This window comes from Taudactylus pleione, unplaced genomic scaffold (assembly GCF_031769625.1).
Source record: "Taudactylus pleione unplaced genomic scaffold, aTauple2 ptg001778l, whole genome shotgun sequence".
NCBI lineage: Eukaryota > Metazoa > Chordata > Amphibia > Anura > Myobatrachidae > Taudactylus > Taudactylus pleione.
Genome location: NW_028286175.1, coordinates 46,827 through 65,000, shown reverse-complemented (window position 1 = coordinate 65,000; position 18,174 = coordinate 46,827). Strand labels below are relative to the sequence as shown.

The 18,174-nt window shown below is 37.5% G+C and overlaps 7 non-coding genes and 66 pseudogenes across 7 annotated transcripts; all 73 read left to right on the top strand.

Annotated features, from left to right (window-relative positions):
• LOC148436637 (5S ribosomal RNA) overlaps positions 1–19 on the top strand; it is a 119-nt pseudogene extending 100 nt beyond the window's left edge.
• A 114-nt stretch (positions 20–133) lies between these two features.
• Positions 134–252, top strand: LOC148436636 (5S ribosomal RNA). Its single transcript, XR_015876342.1, has one exon. It is a non-coding gene; the product is annotated as a 5S ribosomal RNA (ribosomal RNA).
• Positions 253–368: 116 nt separating this feature from the next.
• LOC148436635 (5S ribosomal RNA) lies at positions 369–487 on the top strand (annotated as a pseudogene).
• A 116-nt stretch (positions 488–603) lies between these two features.
• Positions 604–722, top strand: LOC148436634 (5S ribosomal RNA; annotated as a pseudogene).
• A 351-nt stretch (positions 723–1,073) lies between these two features.
• Positions 1,074–1,192, top strand: LOC148436633 (5S ribosomal RNA; annotated as a pseudogene).
• A 116-nt stretch (positions 1,193–1,308) lies between these two features.
• LOC148436632 (5S ribosomal RNA) lies at positions 1,309–1,427 on the top strand (annotated as a pseudogene).
• A 116-nt stretch (positions 1,428–1,543) lies between these two features.
• LOC148436631 (5S ribosomal RNA) lies at positions 1,544–1,662 on the top strand (annotated as a pseudogene).
• Positions 1,663–1,778: 116 nt separating this feature from the next.
• LOC148436630 (5S ribosomal RNA) lies at positions 1,779–1,897 on the top strand (annotated as a pseudogene).
• Positions 1,898–2,013: 116 nt separating this feature from the next.
• LOC148436629 (5S ribosomal RNA) lies at positions 2,014–2,132 on the top strand (annotated as a pseudogene).
• Positions 2,133–2,248: 116 nt separating this feature from the next.
• On the top strand, positions 2,249–2,367 carry LOC148436628 (5S ribosomal RNA; annotated as a pseudogene).
• A 116-nt stretch (positions 2,368–2,483) lies between these two features.
• Positions 2,484–2,602, top strand: LOC148436627 (5S ribosomal RNA; annotated as a pseudogene).
• Positions 2,603–2,718: 116 nt separating this feature from the next.
• Positions 2,719–2,837, top strand: LOC148436626 (5S ribosomal RNA). Its single transcript, XR_015876412.1, has one exon. It is a non-coding gene; the product is annotated as a 5S ribosomal RNA (ribosomal RNA).
• A 115-nt stretch (positions 2,838–2,952) lies between these two features.
• Positions 2,953–3,071, top strand: LOC148436625 (5S ribosomal RNA; annotated as a pseudogene).
• A 116-nt stretch (positions 3,072–3,187) lies between these two features.
• LOC148436624 (5S ribosomal RNA) lies at positions 3,188–3,306 on the top strand (annotated as a pseudogene).
• A 115-nt stretch (positions 3,307–3,421) lies between these two features.
• LOC148436623 (5S ribosomal RNA) lies at positions 3,422–3,540 on the top strand (annotated as a pseudogene).
• Positions 3,541–3,656: 116 nt separating this feature from the next.
• LOC148436622 (5S ribosomal RNA) lies at positions 3,657–3,775 on the top strand (annotated as a pseudogene).
• Positions 3,776–3,890: 115 nt separating this feature from the next.
• On the top strand, positions 3,891–4,009 carry LOC148436621 (5S ribosomal RNA; annotated as a pseudogene).
• Positions 4,010–4,125: 116 nt separating this feature from the next.
• Positions 4,126–4,244, top strand: LOC148436620 (5S ribosomal RNA; annotated as a pseudogene).
• A 115-nt stretch (positions 4,245–4,359) lies between these two features.
• Positions 4,360–4,478, top strand: LOC148436619 (5S ribosomal RNA; annotated as a pseudogene).
• A 111-nt stretch (positions 4,479–4,589) lies between these two features.
• LOC148436618 (5S ribosomal RNA) lies at positions 4,590–4,708 on the top strand (annotated as a pseudogene).
• Positions 4,709–4,824: 116 nt separating this feature from the next.
• Positions 4,825–4,943, top strand: LOC148436617 (5S ribosomal RNA; annotated as a pseudogene).
• A 115-nt stretch (positions 4,944–5,058) lies between these two features.
• LOC148436616 (5S ribosomal RNA) lies at positions 5,059–5,177 on the top strand. Its single transcript, XR_015876224.1, has one exon. It is a non-coding gene; the product is annotated as a 5S ribosomal RNA (ribosomal RNA).
• Positions 5,178–5,293: 116 nt separating this feature from the next.
• Positions 5,294–5,412, top strand: LOC148436615 (5S ribosomal RNA; annotated as a pseudogene).
• Positions 5,413–5,528: 116 nt separating this feature from the next.
• Positions 5,529–5,647, top strand: LOC148436614 (5S ribosomal RNA; annotated as a pseudogene).
• A 352-nt stretch (positions 5,648–5,999) lies between these two features.
• On the top strand, positions 6,000–6,118 carry LOC148436613 (5S ribosomal RNA; annotated as a pseudogene).
• A 111-nt stretch (positions 6,119–6,229) lies between these two features.
• On the top strand, positions 6,230–6,348 carry LOC148436612 (5S ribosomal RNA; annotated as a pseudogene).
• A 351-nt stretch (positions 6,349–6,699) lies between these two features.
• LOC148436611 (5S ribosomal RNA) lies at positions 6,700–6,818 on the top strand (annotated as a pseudogene).
• Positions 6,819–6,932: 114 nt separating this feature from the next.
• LOC148436610 (5S ribosomal RNA) lies at positions 6,933–7,051 on the top strand. The gene has a single exon (XR_015876341.1). It is a non-coding gene; the product is annotated as a 5S ribosomal RNA (ribosomal RNA).
• Positions 7,052–7,167: 116 nt separating this feature from the next.
• Positions 7,168–7,286, top strand: LOC148436609 (5S ribosomal RNA; annotated as a pseudogene).
• A 116-nt stretch (positions 7,287–7,402) lies between these two features.
• On the top strand, positions 7,403–7,521 carry LOC148436608 (5S ribosomal RNA; annotated as a pseudogene).
• A 351-nt stretch (positions 7,522–7,872) lies between these two features.
• Positions 7,873–7,991, top strand: LOC148436607 (5S ribosomal RNA; annotated as a pseudogene).
• Positions 7,992–8,107: 116 nt separating this feature from the next.
• Positions 8,108–8,226, top strand: LOC148436606 (5S ribosomal RNA; annotated as a pseudogene).
• A 116-nt stretch (positions 8,227–8,342) lies between these two features.
• LOC148436605 (5S ribosomal RNA) lies at positions 8,343–8,461 on the top strand (annotated as a pseudogene).
• A 116-nt stretch (positions 8,462–8,577) lies between these two features.
• LOC148436604 (5S ribosomal RNA) lies at positions 8,578–8,696 on the top strand (annotated as a pseudogene).
• A 116-nt stretch (positions 8,697–8,812) lies between these two features.
• Positions 8,813–8,931, top strand: LOC148436603 (5S ribosomal RNA; annotated as a pseudogene).
• Positions 8,932–9,047: 116 nt separating this feature from the next.
• On the top strand, positions 9,048–9,166 carry LOC148436602 (5S ribosomal RNA; annotated as a pseudogene).
• A 116-nt stretch (positions 9,167–9,282) lies between these two features.
• Positions 9,283–9,401, top strand: LOC148436601 (5S ribosomal RNA; annotated as a pseudogene).
• Positions 9,402–9,517: 116 nt separating this feature from the next.
• On the top strand, positions 9,518–9,636 carry LOC148436600 (5S ribosomal RNA). Its single transcript, XR_015876411.1, has one exon. It is a non-coding gene; the product is annotated as a 5S ribosomal RNA (ribosomal RNA).
• A 115-nt stretch (positions 9,637–9,751) lies between these two features.
• On the top strand, positions 9,752–9,870 carry LOC148436599 (5S ribosomal RNA; annotated as a pseudogene).
• A 116-nt stretch (positions 9,871–9,986) lies between these two features.
• On the top strand, positions 9,987–10,105 carry LOC148436598 (5S ribosomal RNA; annotated as a pseudogene).
• Positions 10,106–10,220: 115 nt separating this feature from the next.
• On the top strand, positions 10,221–10,339 carry LOC148436597 (5S ribosomal RNA; annotated as a pseudogene).
• A 116-nt stretch (positions 10,340–10,455) lies between these two features.
• LOC148436596 (5S ribosomal RNA) lies at positions 10,456–10,574 on the top strand (annotated as a pseudogene).
• Positions 10,575–10,689: 115 nt separating this feature from the next.
• Positions 10,690–10,808, top strand: LOC148436595 (5S ribosomal RNA; annotated as a pseudogene).
• A 116-nt stretch (positions 10,809–10,924) lies between these two features.
• On the top strand, positions 10,925–11,043 carry LOC148436594 (5S ribosomal RNA; annotated as a pseudogene).
• Positions 11,044–11,158: 115 nt separating this feature from the next.
• On the top strand, positions 11,159–11,277 carry LOC148436593 (5S ribosomal RNA; annotated as a pseudogene).
• A 111-nt stretch (positions 11,278–11,388) lies between these two features.
• Positions 11,389–11,507, top strand: LOC148436592 (5S ribosomal RNA; annotated as a pseudogene).
• Positions 11,508–11,623: 116 nt separating this feature from the next.
• Positions 11,624–11,742, top strand: LOC148436591 (5S ribosomal RNA; annotated as a pseudogene).
• Positions 11,743–11,857: 115 nt separating this feature from the next.
• Positions 11,858–11,976, top strand: LOC148436590 (5S ribosomal RNA). Its single transcript, XR_015876223.1, has one exon. It is a non-coding gene; the product is annotated as a 5S ribosomal RNA (ribosomal RNA).
• A 116-nt stretch (positions 11,977–12,092) lies between these two features.
• On the top strand, positions 12,093–12,211 carry LOC148436589 (5S ribosomal RNA; annotated as a pseudogene).
• Positions 12,212–12,327: 116 nt separating this feature from the next.
• On the top strand, positions 12,328–12,446 carry LOC148436588 (5S ribosomal RNA; annotated as a pseudogene).
• Positions 12,447–12,562: 116 nt separating this feature from the next.
• Positions 12,563–12,681, top strand: LOC148436587 (5S ribosomal RNA; annotated as a pseudogene).
• A 116-nt stretch (positions 12,682–12,797) lies between these two features.
• On the top strand, positions 12,798–12,916 carry LOC148436586 (5S ribosomal RNA; annotated as a pseudogene).
• Positions 12,917–13,032: 116 nt separating this feature from the next.
• Positions 13,033–13,151, top strand: LOC148436585 (5S ribosomal RNA; annotated as a pseudogene).
• A 116-nt stretch (positions 13,152–13,267) lies between these two features.
• LOC148436584 (5S ribosomal RNA) lies at positions 13,268–13,386 on the top strand (annotated as a pseudogene).
• A 116-nt stretch (positions 13,387–13,502) lies between these two features.
• LOC148436583 (5S ribosomal RNA) lies at positions 13,503–13,621 on the top strand (annotated as a pseudogene).
• A 116-nt stretch (positions 13,622–13,737) lies between these two features.
• On the top strand, positions 13,738–13,856 carry LOC148436582 (5S ribosomal RNA). The gene has a single exon (XR_015876409.1). It is a non-coding gene; the product is annotated as a 5S ribosomal RNA (ribosomal RNA).
• Positions 13,857–13,971: 115 nt separating this feature from the next.
• Positions 13,972–14,090, top strand: LOC148436581 (5S ribosomal RNA; annotated as a pseudogene).
• Positions 14,091–14,206: 116 nt separating this feature from the next.
• LOC148436580 (5S ribosomal RNA) lies at positions 14,207–14,325 on the top strand (annotated as a pseudogene).
• A 115-nt stretch (positions 14,326–14,440) lies between these two features.
• LOC148436579 (5S ribosomal RNA) lies at positions 14,441–14,559 on the top strand (annotated as a pseudogene).
• A 116-nt stretch (positions 14,560–14,675) lies between these two features.
• Positions 14,676–14,794, top strand: LOC148436578 (5S ribosomal RNA; annotated as a pseudogene).
• A 115-nt stretch (positions 14,795–14,909) lies between these two features.
• On the top strand, positions 14,910–15,028 carry LOC148436577 (5S ribosomal RNA; annotated as a pseudogene).
• A 116-nt stretch (positions 15,029–15,144) lies between these two features.
• LOC148436576 (5S ribosomal RNA) lies at positions 15,145–15,263 on the top strand (annotated as a pseudogene).
• A 115-nt stretch (positions 15,264–15,378) lies between these two features.
• Positions 15,379–15,497, top strand: LOC148436575 (5S ribosomal RNA; annotated as a pseudogene).
• A 111-nt stretch (positions 15,498–15,608) lies between these two features.
• Positions 15,609–15,727, top strand: LOC148436574 (5S ribosomal RNA; annotated as a pseudogene).
• Positions 15,728–15,843: 116 nt separating this feature from the next.
• Positions 15,844–15,962, top strand: LOC148436573 (5S ribosomal RNA; annotated as a pseudogene).
• A 115-nt stretch (positions 15,963–16,077) lies between these two features.
• Positions 16,078–16,196, top strand: LOC148436572 (5S ribosomal RNA; annotated as a pseudogene).
• A 116-nt stretch (positions 16,197–16,312) lies between these two features.
• LOC148436571 (5S ribosomal RNA) lies at positions 16,313–16,431 on the top strand (annotated as a pseudogene).
• Positions 16,432–16,547: 116 nt separating this feature from the next.
• On the top strand, positions 16,548–16,666 carry LOC148436570 (5S ribosomal RNA; annotated as a pseudogene).
• A 115-nt stretch (positions 16,667–16,781) lies between these two features.
• Positions 16,782–16,900, top strand: LOC148436569 (5S ribosomal RNA; annotated as a pseudogene).
• A 116-nt stretch (positions 16,901–17,016) lies between these two features.
• Positions 17,017–17,135, top strand: LOC148436568 (5S ribosomal RNA; annotated as a pseudogene).
• A 352-nt stretch (positions 17,136–17,487) lies between these two features.
• Positions 17,488–17,606, top strand: LOC148436567 (5S ribosomal RNA; annotated as a pseudogene).
• Positions 17,607–17,721: 115 nt separating this feature from the next.
• Positions 17,722–17,840, top strand: LOC148436566 (5S ribosomal RNA; annotated as a pseudogene).
• Positions 17,841–17,951: 111 nt separating this feature from the next.
• Positions 17,952–18,070, top strand: LOC148436565 (5S ribosomal RNA; annotated as a pseudogene).
• Positions 18,071–18,174: the final 104 nt, after the last annotated feature.

Genomic DNA, 18,174 nt, shown 5'->3' with positions numbered 1-18,174 from the left:
ATACCAGGAGCTGTAGGTAATTTTATACTGCCATAACATTCTTTCTATTATATTTTACATTTAATTTTACAACTTATCATTGAATTTACTTGAGTTAAGAAGTAAAAGAGGTCTAAAGTTAATGTTTTTGAGCACCTACAGTCAAACCACACTGGACATGCCCAATCTCGTCTGATCTTGGAAGCTATGCAGTGTTGGGCCTGGTTAGTACTTGGATGGGAGACCACCTGGGAATACCAGGTGCTGTAGGTAATTTTATACTGCCATAACATTCTTTTCTATTACATTTTACATTTAATTTTTTCAACTTATCAATGAATTTACTTGAGTTAAGAAGTAATAGCGGTATAAATTTAATGCTTTTGGGCACCTACAGCCAAACCACACTGGACATGCCCAATCTCGTCTGATCTTGGAAACTATGCAGTGTTGGGACTGGTTAGTACTTGGATGGGAGACCACCTGGGAATACCAGGTGCTGTAGGTAATTTTATACTGCCATAACATTCTTTTCTATTACATTTTACATATAATTTTTTCAACTTATCAATGCATTTACTTGAGTTAAGAAGTAAAAGCGGTCTAAATTTAATGCTTTTGAGCACCTACAGCCAAACCACAGTGGACATGCCCAATCTCGTCTGATCTTGGAAGCTATGCAGTGTTGGGCCTGGTTAGTACTTGGATGGGAGACCACCTGGGAATACCAGGAGATGTAGGTAATTTTATACTGCCAGAACATTCTTTTCTATTACATTTTACATTTAATTTTTTCAACTTATCAATGAATTTCCTTGAGTTAAGAAGTAATAGAGGTCTAAAGTTAATACTTCTGAGCACCTACAGCCAATCCACACTGGACATGCCCAATCTCGTCTTATCTTGGTAGTTATGCAGTGTTGGGTAAGGTCAGAACTTGGATGGGAGACCAATTGGGAAAACCAGGTGCAGTAGGTAATTTTATACTGCCATAACATTCTTTTCTATTACATTTTACATTTAATTTTTTCAACTTATCAATGAATTTACTTGAGTTAAGAAGTAATACAGGTCTAAAGTTATTGGCTTTGAGCACCTACAGCCAAACCACACTGGACATGCCCAATCTCGTCTGATCTTGGAAGCTATGCAGTGTTGGGACTGGTTACTACTTGGATGGGAGACTACCTAGGAATCCCAGGTGCTGTAGGTAATTTTAAACTGCCATAACATTCTTTTCTATTACATTGTACATTTAATTTTTTCAACTTATCAATGAATTTACTTGTGTTAAGAAGTAAAAGCGGTCTAAATTTAATGCTTTTGAGCACCTACAGCCAAACCACAGTGGACATGCACAATCTCTTCTGATCTTGGAAGCTATGCAGTGTTGGGCCTGGTTAGTACTTGGATGGGAGACCACCTGGGAATACCAGGAGCTGTAGGTAATTTTATACTGCCAGAACATTCTTTTCTATTACATTTTACATTTAAATTTTTCAACTTATCAATGAATTTACTTGAGTTAAGAAGTAATAGAGGTCTAAAGTTAATGTTTTTGAGCACCTACTGCCAAACCACACTGGACATGCCCAATCTCATCTGATCTTGGAAGCTATGCAGTGTTGTGCCTGGTTAGTACTTGGATGGGAGACCACCTGGGAATACCAGGTGCTGTAGGTAATTTTATGCAGCCATAACATTCTTTTCTATTACATTTTACATTTAATTTTTTCAACTTATCAATGAATTTACTTGAGTTAAGAAGAAAAAGAGGTCTAAAGTTAATGTTTTTGAGCACCTACAGCCAAACCACACTGGACATGCCCAATCTCATCTGATCTTGGAAGCTATGCAGTGTTGGACCTGGTTAGTACTTGGATAGGAGACCACCTAGGAATCCCAGGTGCTGTAGGTAATTTTATACTGCCATAACATTCTTTTCTATTACATTTTATATTTCATTTTTTCAACTTATCAATGAATTTACTTGAGTTAAGAAGTAATAGAGGTCTAAAGTTAATGTTTTTGAGCACCTACAGCCAAACCACACTGGACATGCCCAATCTCGGCTGATCTGGGAAGCTAAGCAGTGTTGGGCCTGGTTAGTACTTGGATGGGAGACTACCTAGGAATCCCAGGTGCTGTAGGTAATTTTATACTGCCATAACATTCTTTTCTATTACATTTTACATTTAATTTTTTCAACTTATCAATGAATTTACTTGTGTTAAGAAGTAAAAGCGGTCTAAATTTAACGCTTTTGAGCACCTACAGCCAAACCACAGTGGACATCCCCAATCTCGTCTGATCTTGGAAGCTATGCAGTGTTGGGCCTCGTTAGTACATGGATGGGAGACCACCTTGGAATACCAGGAGCTGTAGGTAATTTTATACTACCATAACATTCTTTTCTATTACATTTTACATTTAATTTTTTCAACTTATCAATGAATTTACTTGAGTTAAGAAGTAATAGAGGTCTAAATTTAATGCTTTTGAGCACCTACAGCCAAACCACACTGGACATGCCCAATCTTGTCTGATCTTGGAAGCTATGCAGTGTTGGGCCTCGTTTGTACTTGGATGGGAGACCACCTGGGAATACCAGGTGCTGTAGGTAATTTTAGACAACCAAAACATTCTTTTCTATTACATTTTACATTTCATTTTTTCAACTTATCAATGAATTTAATTGAGTTAAGAAGTAAAAGAGGTCTAAAGTTAATGTTTTTGAGCACCTACAGCCAAACCACATTGGACATGCCCAATCTCGTCTGATCTTGGAAGCTATGCAGTGTTGGGCCTGGTTAGTACTTGGATGGGAGACCACCTGGGAATACCAGGTGCTGTAGGTAATTTTATACTGCCATAACATTCTTTTCTATTACATTTTACATTTCATTTTTCAACTTATCATTGAATTTACTTGAGTTAAGAAGTAAAAGAGGTCTAAAGTTTATGTTTTTTAGCACCTACAGCCAAACCACACTGGACATGCCCAATCTCGTCTGAACTTGATAGCTATGCAGTGTTGGGCCTGGTTAGTACTTGGATGGGAGACCACCTGGGATTACCAGGTGCTGTAGGTAATTTTATAGTGCCATAACATTCTTTTCTATTACATTTTAAATTTAATTTTTTCAACTTATCAATGAATTTACTTGAGTTAAGAAGTAATAGAGGTCTAAAGTTAATGTTTTTGAGCACCTACAGCCAAACCACACTGGACATGCCCAATCTCGTCTGATCTTGGAAGCTATGCAGTGTTGGGCCTGGTTAGTACTTGGATGGGAGACCACCTGTGAATACCAGGTGCTGTAGGTAATTTTATGCAGCCATAACATTCTTTTCTATTACATTTTACATATAATTTTTTCAACTTATCAATGAATTTACTTGAGTTAAGAAGTAAAAGAGGTCTAAAGTTAAGGCTTTTAGCACCTACAGCCAAACCACACTGGACATGCCCAATCTCGTCTGATCTTGGAAGCTATGCAGTGTTGGGACTGGTTTGTACTTGGATGGGAGACTACCTAGGAATCCCAGGTTCTGTAGGTAATTTTATACTGCCATAACATTCTTTTCTATTACATTTTACATTTAATTTTTTCAACTTATCAATGAATTTACTTGAGTTAAGAAGTAAAAGAGGTCTAAAGTTAATGTTTTTGAGCACCTACAGCCAAACCACACTGGACATGCCCAATCTCGTCTGATCTTGGAAGCTATGCCGTGTTGGGCCTGGTTAGTACTTAGATGGGAGACCACCTGGGAATACCAGGTGCTGTAGGTAATTTTATACTGCCATAACATTCTTTTCTATTACATTTTACATTTCATTTTTCAACTTATCATTGAATTTACTTCAGTTAAGAAGTAAAAGAGGTCTAAAGTTTATGTTTTTTAGCACCTACAGCCAAACCACATTGGACATGCCCAATCTCGTCTGAACTTGATAGCTATGCAGTGTTGGGCCTGGTTAGTACTTGGATGGGAGACCACCTGGGATTACCAGGTGCTGTAGGTAATTTTATAGTGCCATAACATTCTTTTCTATTACATTTTAAATTTAATTTTTTCAACTTATCAATGAATTTACTTGAGTTAAGAAGTAATAGAGGTCTAAAGTTAATGTTTTTGAGCACCTACAGCCAAACCACACTGGACATGCCCAATCTCGTCTGATCTTGGAAGCTATGCAGTGTTGGGCCTGGTTAGTACTTGGATGGGAGACCACCTGTGAATACCAGGTGCTGTAGGTAATTTTATGCAGCCATAACATTCTTTTCTTTTACATTTTACATATAATTTTTTCAACTTATCAATGAATTTACTTGAGTTAAGAAGTAAAAGAGGTCTAAAGTTAAGGCTTTTAGCACATACAGCCAAACCACAGTGGACATGCCCAATCTTGTCTGATCTTGGAAGCTATGCAGTGTTGGGCCTGGTTAGTACTAGGATGGGAGACCACCTAGGAATCCCAGGTGCTGTAGATAATTTTATACTGCCATAACAGTCTATTACATTTTACATTTAATTTTTTCAACTTATCAATGAATTTACTTGAGTAAAGAAGTAAAAGAGGTCTAAAGTTAATGTCTTTGAGCACCTACAGCCAAACCACACTGGACATGCCAAATCTCGTCTGATATTGAAAGCTATGCAGTGTTGGGCCTGGATAGTACTTGGATGGGAGACCACCTAGGAATCCCTGGTGCTGTAGGTAATTTTATACTGCCATAACATTCTTTTCTATTACATTTTACATTTAATTTTTTCAACTTATCAATGAATTTACTTGAGTTACGAAGTAATAGAGGTCTAAAGTTAATGCTTTTGCACACCTACAGCCAAACCACAGTGGACATGCCCAATCTCGTCTGATCTTGGAAGCTATGCAGTGTTGAGCCTGGTTAGTACTTGGATGGGAGACCACCTGGGAATACCAGGAGCTGTAGGTAATTTTATACTGCCATAACATTCTTTTCTATTATATTTTACATTTAATTTTACAACTTATCATTGAAATTACTTGAGTTAAGAAGTAAAAGAGGTCTAAAGTTAATGTTTTTGAGCACCTACAGCCAAACCACACTGGACATGCCCAATCTCGTCTGATCTTGGAAGCTATGCAGTGTTGGGCCTGGTTAGTACTTGGATGGGAGACCACCTGGGAATACCAGGTGCTGTAGGTAATTTTATACTGCCATAACATTCTTTTCTATTACATTTTACATTTAATTTTTTCAACTTATCAATGAATTTACTTGAGTTAAGAAGTAATAGCGGTATAAATTGAAAGCTTTTGGGCACCAACAGCCAAACCACACTGGACATGCCCAATCTCGTCTGATCTTGGAAACTATGCAGTGTTGGGCCTGGTTAGTACTTGGATGGGAGACCACCTGGGAATACCAGGTGCTGTAGGTAATTTTATACTGCCATAACATTCTTTTCTATTACATTTTACATTTAATTTTTTCAACTTATCAATGAATTTACTTGAGTTAAGAAGTAAAAGAGGTCTAAAGTTAATGGTTTTGAGCACCTACAGCCAAACCACACTGGACATGCCCAATCTCGTCTGATCTTGGAAGCTATGCAGTGTTGGGCCTGGTTAGTACTTGGATGGGAGACCACCTGGGAATACCAGGTGCTATAGGTAATTTTATATAGCCATAACATTCTTTTCTATTACATTTTACATTACATTTTTTCAACTTAGCAATGAATTTACTTGAGTTAAGAAGTAAAAGAGGTCTAAAGTTAATATTTTTAAGCACCTATAGCCAAACCACACTGGACATGCCCAATCTCGTCTTATCTTGGTAGATTATGCAGTGTTGGGTAAGGTTAGTACTTGGATGGGAGACCACCTGGGATTACCAGGTGCTGTAGGTAATTTTATAGTGCCATAACATTCTTTTCTATTACATTTTAAATTTAATTTTTTCAACTTATCAATGAATTTACTTGAGTTAAGAAGTAATAGAGGTCTAAAGTTAATGTTTTTGAGCACCTACAGCCAAACCACACTGGACATGCCCAATCTCGTCTGATCTTGGAAGCTATGCAGTGTTGGGCCTGGTTAGTACTTGGATGGGAGACCACCTAGGAATCCCAGGTGCTGTAGGTAATTTTATACTGCCATAACAGTCTATTACATTTTACATTTAATTTTTTCAACTTATCAATGAATTTACTTGAGTAAAGAAGTAAAAGAGGTCTAAAGTTAATGTCTTTGAGCACCTACAGCCAAACCACACTGGACATGCCCAATCTCGTCTGATATTGGAAGCTATGTAGTGTTGGGCCTGGATAGTACTTGGATGGGAGACCACCTAGGAATCCCTGGTGCTGTAGGTAATTTTATATAGCCATAACATTCTTTTCTATTACATTTTACATTTAATTTTTTCAACTTATCAATGAATTTACTTGAGTAAAGAAGTAAAAGATGTCTAAAGTTAATGTTTTTGAGCACCTACAGTCAAACCACACTGGACATGCCCAATCTCGTCTGATCTTGGAAGCTATGCAGTGTTTGGCCTGGTTTGTACTTGGATCGGAGACCACCTGTGAATACAAGGTGCTGTAGCTAATTTTATACTGCCATAACATTCTTTTCTAGAACATTTTACATTTAATTTTTTCAACTTATCAATGAATTTACTTGAGTTAAGAAGTAAAAGAGGTCTAAAGTTAATGTTTTTGAGCACCTACAGCCAAACCACACTGGACATGCCCAATCTCGTCTGATCTTGGAAGCTATGCAGTGTTGGGCCTGGTTAGTACTTGGATGGGAGACCACCTGGGAATACCAGGAGCTGTAGGTAATTTTATACTGCCATAACATTCTTTCTATTATATTTTACATTTAATTTTACAACTTATCATTGAATTTACTTGAGTTAAGAAGTAAAAGAGGTCTAAAGTTAATGTTTTTGAGCACCTACAGTCAAACCACACTGGACATGCCCAATCTCGTCTGATCTTGGAAGCTATGCAGTGTTGGGCCTGGTTAGTACTTGGATGGGAGACCACCTGGGAATACCAGGTGCTGTAGGTAATTTTATACTGCCATAACATTCTTTTCTATTACATTTTACATTTAATTTTTTCAACTTATCAATGAATTTACTTGAGTTAAGAAGTAATAGCGGTATAAATTTAATGCTTTTGGGCACCTACAGCCAAACCACACTGGACATGCCCAATCTCGTCTGATCTTGGAAACTATGCAGTGTTGGGACTGGTTAGTACTTGGATGGGAGACCACCTGGGAATACCAGGTGCTGTAGGTAATTTTATACTGCCATAACATTCTTTTCTATTACATTTTACATATAATTTTTTCAACTTATCAATGCATTTACTTGAGTTAAGAAGTAAAAGCGGTCTAAATTTAATGCTTTTGAGCACCTACAGCCAAACCACAGTGGACATGCCCAATCTCGTCTGATCTTGGAAGCTATGCAGTGTTGGGCCTGGTTAGTACTTGGATGGGAGACCACCTGGGAATACCAGGAGATGTAGGTAATTTTATACTGCCAGAACATTCTTTTCTATTACATTTTACATTTAATTTTTTCAACTTATCAATGAATTTCCTTGAGTTAAGAAGTAATAGAGGTCTAAAGTTAATACTTCTGAGCACCTACAGCCAATCCACACTGGACATGCCCAATCTCGTCTTATCTTGGTAGTTATGCAGTGTTGGGTAAGGTCAGAACTTGGATGGGAGACCAATTGGGAAAACCAGGTGCAGTAGGTAATTTTATACTGCCATAACATTCTTTTCTATTACATTTTACATTTAATTTTTTCAACTTATCAATGAATTTACTTGAGTTAAGAAGTAATACAGGTCTAAAGTTATTGGCTTTGAGCACCTACAGCCAAACCACACTGGACATGCCCAATCTCGTCTGATCTTGGAAGCTATGCAGTGTTGGGACTGGTTACTACTTGGATGGGAGACTACCTAGGAATCCCAGGTGCTGTAGGTAATTTTAAACTGCCATAACATTCTTTTCTATTACATTGTACATTTAATTTTTTCAACTTATCAATGAATTTACTTGTGTTAAGAAGTAAAAGCGGTCTAAATTTAATGCTTTTGAGCACCTACAGCCAAACCACAGTGGACATGCACAATCTCTTCTGATCTTGGAAGCTATGCAGTGTTGGGCCTGGTTAGTACTTGGATGGGAGACCACCTGGGAATACCAGGAGCTGTAGGTAATTTTATACTGCCAGAACATTCTTTTCTATTACATTTTACATTTAAATTTTTCAACTTATCAATGAATTTACTTGAGTTAAGAAGTAATAGAGGTCTAAAGTTAATGTTTTTGAGCACCTACTGCCAAACCACACTGGACATGCCCAATCTCATCTGATCTTGGAAGCTATGCAGTGTTGTGCCTGGTTAGTACTTGGATGGGAGACCACCTGGGAATACCAGGTGCTGTAGGTAATTTTATGCAGCCATAACATTCTTTTCTATTACATTTTACATTTAATTTTTTCAACTTATCAATGAATTTACTTGAGTTAAGAAGAAAAAGAGGTCTAAAGTTAATGTTTTTGAGCACCTACAGCCAAACCACACTGGACATGCCCAATCTCGTCTGATCTTGGAAGCTATGCAGTGTTGGACCTGGTTAGTACTTGGATAGGAGACCACCTAGGAATCCCAGGTGCTGTAGGTAATTTTATACTGCCATAACATTCTTTTCTATTACATTTTATATTTCATTTTTTCAACTTATCAATGAATTTACTTGAGTTAAGAAGTAATAGAGGTCTAAAGTTAATGTTTTTGAGCACCTACAGCCAAACCACACTGGACATGCCCAATCTCGGCTGATCTGGGAAGCTAAGCAGTGTTGGGCCTGCTTAGTACTTGGATGGGAGACTACTTAGGAATCCCAGGTGCTGTAGGTAATTTTATACTGCCATAACATTCTTTTCTATTACATTTTACATTTAATTTTTTCAACTTATCAATGAATTTACTTGTGTTAAGAAGTAAAAGCGGTCTAAATTTAACGCTTTTGAGCACCTACAGCCAAACCACAGTGGACATCCCCAATCTCGTCTGATCTTGGAAGCTATGCAGTGTTGGGCCTCGTTAGTACATGGATGGGAGACCACCTTGGAATACCAGGAGCTGTAGGTAATTTTATACTACCATAACATTCTTTTCTATTACATTTTACATTTAATTTTTTCAACTTATCAATGAATTTACTTGAGTTAAGAAGTAATAGAGGTCTAAATTTAATGCTTTTGAGCACCTACAGCCAAACCACACTGGACATGCCCAATCTTGTCTGATCTTGGAAGCTATGCAGTGTTGGGCCTCGTTTGTACTTGGATGGGAGACCACCTGGGAATACCAGGTGCTGTAGGTAATTTTAGACAACCAAAACATTCTTTTCTATTACATTTTACATTTCATTTTTTCAACTTATCAATGAATTTAATTGAGTTAAGAAGTAAAAGAGGTCTAAAGTTAATGTTTTTGAGCACCTACAGCCAAACCACATTGGACATGCCCAATCTCGTCTGATCTTGGAAGCTATGCAGTGTTGGGCCTGGTTAGTACTTGGATGGGAGACCACCTGGGAATACCAGGTGCTGTAGGTAATTTTATACTGCCATAACATTCTTTTCTATTACATTTTACATTTCATTTTTCAACTTATCATTGAATTTACTTGATTTAAGAAGTAAAAGAGGTCTAAAGTTTATGTTTTTTAGCACCTACAGCCAAACCACACTGGACATGCCCAATCTCGTCTGAACTTGATAGCTATGCAGTGTTGGGCCTGGTTAGTACTTGGATGGGAGACCACCTGGGATTACCAGGTGCTGTAGGTAATTTTATAGTGCCATAACATTCTTTTCTATTACATTTTAAATTTAATTTTTTCAACTTATCAATGAATTTACTTGAGTTAAGAAGTAATAGAGGTCTAAAGTTAATGTTTTTGAGCACCTACAGCCAAACCACACTGGACATGCCCAATCTCGTCTGATCTTGGAAGCTATGCAGTGTTGGGCCTGGTTAGTACTTGGATGGGAGACCACCTGTGAATACCAGGTGCTGTAGGTAATTTTATGCAGCCATAGCATTCTTTTCTATTACATTTTACATATAATTTTTTCAACTTATCAATGAATTTACTTGAGTTAAGAAGTAAAAGAGGTCTAAAGTTAAGGCTTTTAGCACCTACAGCCAAACCACACTGGACATGCCCAATCTCGTCTGATCTTGGAAGCTATGCAGTGTTGTGACTGGTTTGTACTTGGGTGGGAGACCACCTAGGAATCCCAGGTTCTGTAGGTAATTTTATACTGCCATAACATTCTTTTCTATTACATTTTACATTTAATTTTTTCAACTTATCAATGAATTTACTTGAGTTAAGAAGTAAAAGAGGTCTAAAGTTAATGTTTTTGAGCACCTACAGCCAAACCACACTGGACATGCCCAATCTCGTCTGATCTTGGAAGCTATGCCGTGTTGGGCCTGGTTAGTACTTAGATGGGAGACCACCTGGGAATACCAGGTGCTGTAGGTAATTTTATACTGCCATAACATTCTTTTCTATTACATTTTACATTTCATTTTTCAACTTATCATTGAATTTACTTCAGTTAAGAAGTAAAAGAGGTCTAAAGTTTATGTTTTTTAGCACCTACAGCCAAACCACATTGGACATGCCCAATCTCGTCTGAACTTGATAGCTATGCAGTGTTGGGCCTGGTTAGTACTTGGATGGGAGACCACCTGGGATTACCAGGTGCTGTAGGTAATTTTATAGTGCCATAACATTCTTTTCTATTACATTTTAAATTTAATTTTTTCAACTTATCAATGAATTTACTTGAGTTAAGAAGTAATAGAGGTCTAAAGTTAATGTTTTTGAGCACCTACAGCCAAACCACACTGGACATGCCCAATCTCGTCTGATCTTGGAAGCTATGCAGTGTTGGGCCTGGTTAGTACTTGGATGGGAGACCACCTGTGAATACCAGGTGCTGTAGGTAATTTTATGCAGCCATAACATTCTTTTCTTTTACATTTTACATATAATTTTTTCAACTTATCAATGAATTTACTTGAGTTAAGAAGTAAAAGAGGTCTAAAGTTAAGGCTTTTAGCACATACAGCCAAACCACAGTGGACATGCCCAATCTTGTCTGATCTTGGAAGCTATGCAGTGTTGGGCCTGGTTAGTACTAGGATGGGAGACCACCTAGGAATCCCAGGTGCTGTAGATAATTTTATACTGCCATAACAGTCTATTACATTTTACATTTAATTTTTTCAACTTATCAATGAATTTACTTGAGTAAAGAAGTAAAAGAGGTCTAAAGTTAATGTCTTTGAGCACCTACAGCCAAACCACACTGGACATGCCAAATCTCGTCTGATATTGAAAGCTATGCAGTGTTGGGCCTGGATAGTACTTGGATGGGAGACCACCTAGGAATCCCTGGTGCTGTAGGTAATTTTATACTGCCATAACATTCTTTTCTATTACATTTTACATTTAATTTTTTCAACTTATCAATGAATTTACTTGAGTTACGAAGTAATAGAGGTCTAAAGTTAATGCTTTTGCACACCTACAGCCAAACCACAGTGGACATGCCCAATCTTGTCTGATCTTGGAAGCTATGCAGTGTTGAGCCTGGTTAGTACTTGGATGGGAGACCACCTGGGAATACCAGGAGCTGTAGGTAATTTTATACTGCCATAACATTCTTTTCTATTATATTTTACATTTAATTTTACAACTTATCATTGAAATTACTTGAGTTAAGAAGTAAAAGAGGTCTAAAGTTAATGTTTTTGAGCACCTACAGCCAAACCACACTGGACATGCCCAATCTCGTCTGATCTTGGAAGCTATGCAGTGTTGGGCCTGGTTAGTACTTGGATGGGAGACCACCTGGGAATACCAGGTGCTGTAGGTAATTTTATACTGCCATAACATTCTTTTCTATTACATTTTACATTTAATTTTTTCAACTTATCAATGAATTTACTTGAGTTAAGAAGTAATAGCGGTATAAATTGAAAGCTTTTGGGCACCAACAGCCAAACCACACTGGACATGCCCAATCTCGTCTGATCTTGGAAACTATGCAGTGTTGGGCCTGGTTAGTACTTGGATGGGAGACCACCTGGGAATACCAGGTGCTGTAGGTAATTTTATACTGCCATAACATTCTTTTCTATTACATTTTACATTTAATTTTTTCAACTTATCAATGAATTTACTTGTGTTAAGAAGTAAAAGCGGTCTAAATTTAATGCTTTTGAGCACCTACAGCCAAACCACAGTGGACATGCACAATCTCTTCTGATCTTGGAAGCTATGCAGTGTTGGGCCTGGTTAGTACTTGGATGGGAGACCACCTGGGAATACCAGGAGCTGTAGGTAATTTTATACTGCCAGAACATTCTTTTCTATTACATTTTACATTTAAATTTTTCAACTTATCAATGAATTTACTTGAGTTAAGAAGTAATAGAGGTCTAAAGTTAATGTTTTTGAGCACCTACTGCCAAACCACACTGGACATGCCCAATCTCATCTGATCTTGGAAGCTATGCAGTGTTGTGCCTGGTTAGTACTTGGATGGGAGACCACCTGGGAATACCAGGTGCTGTAGGTAATTTTATGCAGCCATAACATTCTTTTCTATTACATTTTACATTTAATTTTTTCAACTTATCAATGAATTTACTTGAGTTAAGAAGAAAAAGAGGTCTAAAGTTAATGTTTTTGAGCACCTACAGCCAAACCACACTGGACATGCCCAATCTCGTCTGATCTTGGAAGCTATGCAGTGTTGGACCTGGTTAGTACTTGGATAGGAGACCACCTAGGAATCCCAGGTGCTGTAGGTAATTTTATACTGCCATAACATTCTTTTCTATTACATTTTATATTTCATTTTTTCAACTTATCAATGAATTTACTTGAGTTAAGAAGTAATAGAGGTCTAAAGTTAATGTTTTTGAGCACCTACAGCCAAACCACACTGGACATGCCCAATCTCGGCTGATCTGGGAAGCTAAGCAGTGTTGGGCCTGCTTAGTACTTGGATGGGAGACTACTTAGGAATCCCAGGTGCTGTAGGTAATTTTATACTGCCATAACATTCTTTTCTATTACATTTTACATTTAATTTTTTCAACTTATCAATGAATTTACTTGTGTTAAGAAGTAAAAGCGGTCTAAATTTAACGCTTTTGAGCACCTACAGCCAAACCACAGTGGACATCCCCAATCTCGTCTGATCTTGGAAGCTATGCAGTGTTGGGCCTCGTTAGTACATGGATGGGAGACCACCTTGGAATACCAGGAGCTGTAGGTAATTTTATACTACCATAACATTCTTTTCTATTACATTTTACATTTAATTTTTTCAACTTATCAATGAATTTACTTGAGTTAAGAAGTAATAGAGGTCTAAATTTAATGCTTTTGAGCACCTACAGCCAAACCACACTGGACATGCCCAATCTTGTCTGATCTTGGAAGCTATGCAGTGTTGGGCCTCGTTTGTACTTGGATGGGAGACCACCTGGGAATACCAGGTGCTGTAGGTAATTTTAGACAACCAAAACATTCTTTTCTATTACATTTTACATTTCATTTTTTCAACTTATCAATGAATTTAATTGAGTTAAGAAGTAAAAGAGGTCTAAAGTTAATGTTTTTGAGCACCTACAGCCAAACCACATTGGACATGCCCAATCTCGTCTGATCTTGGAAGCTATGCAGTGTTGGGCCTGGTTAGTACTTGGATGGGAGACCACCTGGGAATACCAGGTGCTGTAGGTAATTTTATACTGCCATAACATTCTTTTCTATTACATTTTACATTTCATTTTTCAACTTATCATTGAATTTACTTGATTTAAGAAGTAAAAGAGGTCTAAAGTTTATGTTTTTTAGCACCTACAGCCAAACCACACTGGACATGCCCAATCTCGTCTGAACTAGATAGCTATGCAGTGTTGGGCCTGGTTAGTACTTGGATGGGAGACCACCTGGGATTACCAGGTGCTGTAGGTAATTTTATAGTGCCATAACATTCTTTTCTATTACATTTTAAATTTAATTTTTTCAACTTATCAATGAATTTACTTGAGTTAAGAAGTAATAGAGGTCTAAAGTTAATGTTTTTGAGCACCTACAGCCAAACCACACTGGACATGCCCAATCTCGTCTGATCTTGGAAGCTATGCAGTGTTGGGCCTGGTTAGTACTTGGATGGGAGACCACCTGTGAATACCAGGTGCTGTAGGTAATTTTATGCAGCCATAGCATTCTTTTCTATTACATTTTACATATAATTTTTTCAACTGATCAATGAATTTACTTGAGTTAAGAAGTAAAAGAGGTCTAAAGTTAAGGCTTTTAGCACCTACAGCCAAACCACACTGGACATGCCCAATCTCGTCTGATCTTGGAAGCTATGCAGTGTTGTGACTGGTTTGTACTTGGGTGGGAGACTACCTAGGAATCCCAGGTTCTGTAGGTAATTTTATACTGCCATAACATTCTTTTCTATTACATTTTACATTTAATTTTTTCAACTTATCAATGAATTTACTTGAGTTAAGAAGTAAAAGAGGTCTAAAGTTAATGTTTTTGAGCACCTACAGCCAAACCACACTGGACATGCCCAATCTCGTCTGATCTTGGAAGCTATGCCGTGTTGGGCCTGGTTAGTACTTAGATGGGAGACCACCTGGGAATACCAGGTGCTGTAGGTAATTTTATACTGCCATAACATTCTTTTCTATTACATTTTACATTTCATTTTTCAACTTATCATTGAATTTACTTCAGTTAAGAAGTAAAAGAGGTCTAAAGTTTATGTTTTTTAGCACCTACAGCCAAACCACATTGGACATGCCCAATCTCGTCTGAACTTGATAGCTATGCAGTGTTGGGCCTGGTTAGTACTTGGATGGGAGACCACCTGGGATTACCAGGTGCTGTAGGTAATTTTATAGTGCCATAACATTCTTTTCTATTACATTTTAAATTTAATTTTTTCAACTTATCAATGAATTTACTTGAGTTAAGAAGTAATAGAGGTCTAAAGTTAATGTTTTTGAGCACCTACAGCCAAACCACACTGGACATGCCCAATCTCGTCTGATCTTGGAAGCTATGCAGTGTTGGGCCTGGTTAGTACTTGGATGGGAGACCACCTGTGAATACCAGGTGCTGTAGGTAATTTTATGCAGCCATAACATTCTTTTCTTTTACATTTTACATATAATTTTTTCAACTTATCAATGAATTTACTTGAGTTAAGAAGTAAAAGAGGTCTAAAGTTAAGGCTTTTAGCACATACAGCCAAACCACAGTGGACATGCCCAATCTTGTCTGATCTTGGAAGCTATGCAGTGTTGGGCCTGGTTAGTACTAGGATGGGAGACCACCTAGGAATCCCAGGTGCTGTAGATAATTTTATACTGCCATAACAGTCTATTACATTTTACATTTAATTTTTTCAACTTATCAATGAATTTACTTGAGTAAAGAAGTAAAAGAGGTCTAAAGTTAATGTCTTTGAGCACCTACAGCCAAACCACACTGGACATGCCAAATCTCGTCTGATATTGAAAGCTATGCAGTGTTGGGCCTGGATAGTACTTGGATGGGAGACCACCTAGGAATCCCTGGTGCTGTAGGTAATTTTATACTGCCATAACATTCTTTTCTATTACATTTTACATTTAATTTTTTCAACTTATCAATGAATTTACTTGAGTTACGAAGTAATAGAGGTCTAAAGTTAATGCTTTTGCACACCTACAGCCAAACCACAGTGGACATGCCCAATCTCGTCTGATCTTGGAAGCTATGCAGTGTTGAGCCTGGTTAGTACTTGGATGGGAGACCACCTGGGAATACCAGGAGCTGTAGGTAATTTTATACTGCCATAACATTCTTTTCTATTATATTTTACATTTAATTTTACAACTTATCATTGAAATTACTTGAGTTAAGAAGTAAAAGAGGTCTAAAGTTAATGTTTTTGAGCACCTACAGCCAAACCACACTGGACATGCCCAATCTCGTCTGATCTTGGAAGCTATGCAGTGTTTGGCCTGGTTAGTACTTGGATGGGAGACCACCTGGGAATACCAGGTGCTGTAGGTAATTTTATACTGCCATAACATTCTTTTCTATTACATTTTACATTTAATTTTTTCAACTTATCAATGAATTTACTTGAGTTAAGAAGTAATAGCGGTATAAATTGAAAGCTTTTGGGCACCAACAGCCAAACCACACTGGACATGCCCAATCTCGTCTGATCTTGGAAACTATGCAGTGTTGGGCCTGGTTAGTACTTGGATGGGAGACCACCTGGGAATACCAGGTGCTGTAGGTAATTTTATACTGCCATAACATTCTTTTCTATTACATTTTACATTTAATTTTTTCAACTTATCAATGAATTTACTTGAGTTAAGAAGTAAAAGAGGTCTAAAGTTAATGGTTTTGAGCACCTACAGCCAAACCACACTGGACATGCCCAATCTCGTCTGATCTTGGAAGCTATGCAGTGTTGGGCCTGGTTAGTACTTGGATGGGAGACCACTTGGGAATACCAGATGCTGTAGGTAATTTTATACTGCCATAACATTCTTTTCTATTACATTTTACATTTCATTTTTCAACTTATCATTGAATTTACTTGAGTTAAGAAGTAAAAGAGGTCTAAAGTTAATGTTTTTGAGCACCTACAGCCAAACCACACTGGACATGCCCAATCTCGTCTGAACTTGGAAGCTATGCAGTGTTGGGACTGGTTAGTACTTGGATGGGAGACCACCAGGGATTACCAGATGCTGTAGGTAATTTTATACTGCCATAACATTCTTTTCTATTACATTTTAAATTTAATTTTTTCAACTTATCAATGAATTTACTTGAGTTAAGAAGTAATAGAGGTCTAAAGTTAATGTTTTTGAGCACCTACAGCCAAACCACACTGGACATGCCCAATCTCGTCTGATCTTGGAAGCTATGCAGTGTTGGGCCTGGTTAGTACTTGGATGGGAGACCACCTGGGAATACCAGGTGCTATAGGTAATTTTATATAGCCATAACATTCTTTTCTATTACATTTTACATTACATTTTTTCAACTTAGCAATGAATTTACTTGAGTTAAGAAGTAAAAGAGGTCTAAAGTTAATATTTTTAAGCACCTATAGCCAAACCACACTGGACATGCCCAATCTCGTCTTATCTTGGTAGATTATGCAGTGTTGGGTAAGGTTAGTACTTGGATGGGAGACCACCTGGGATTACCAGGTGCTGTAGGTAATTTTATAGTGCCATAACATTCTTTTCTATTACATTTTAAATTTAATTTTTTCAACTTATCAATGAATTTACTTGAGTTAAGAAGTAATAGAGGTCTAAAGTTAATGTTTTTGAGCACCTACAGCCAAACCACACTGGACATGCCCAATCTCGTCTGATCTTGGAAGCTATGCAGTGTTGGGCCTGGTTAGAACTTGGATGGGAGACCACCTGTGAATACCAGGTGCTGTAGGTAATTTTATGCAGCCATAACATTCTTTTCTATTACATTTTACATATAATTTTTTCAACTTATCAATGAATTTACTTGAGTTAAGAAGTAAAAGAGGTCTAAAGTTAAGGCTTTTAGCACATACAGCCAAACCACAGTGGACATGCCCAATCTTGTCTGATCTTGGAAGCTATGCAGTGTTGGGCCTGGTTAGTACTAGGATGGGAGACCACCTAGGAATCCCAGGTGCTGTCGATAATTTTATACTGCCATAACAGTCTATTACATTTTACATTTAATTTTTTCAACTTATCAATGAATTTACTTGAGTAAAGAAGTAAAAGAGGTCTAAAGTTAATGTCTTTGAGAACCTACAGCCAAACCACACTGGACATGCCAAATCTCGTCTGATATTGAAAGCTATGCAGTGTTGGGCCTGGATAGTACTTGGATGGGAGACCACCTAGGAATCCCTGGTGCTGTAGGTAATTTTATACTGCCATAACATTCTTTTCTATTACATTTTACATTTAATTTTTTCAACTTATCAATGAATTTACTTGAGTTACGAAGTAATAGAGGTCTAAAGTTA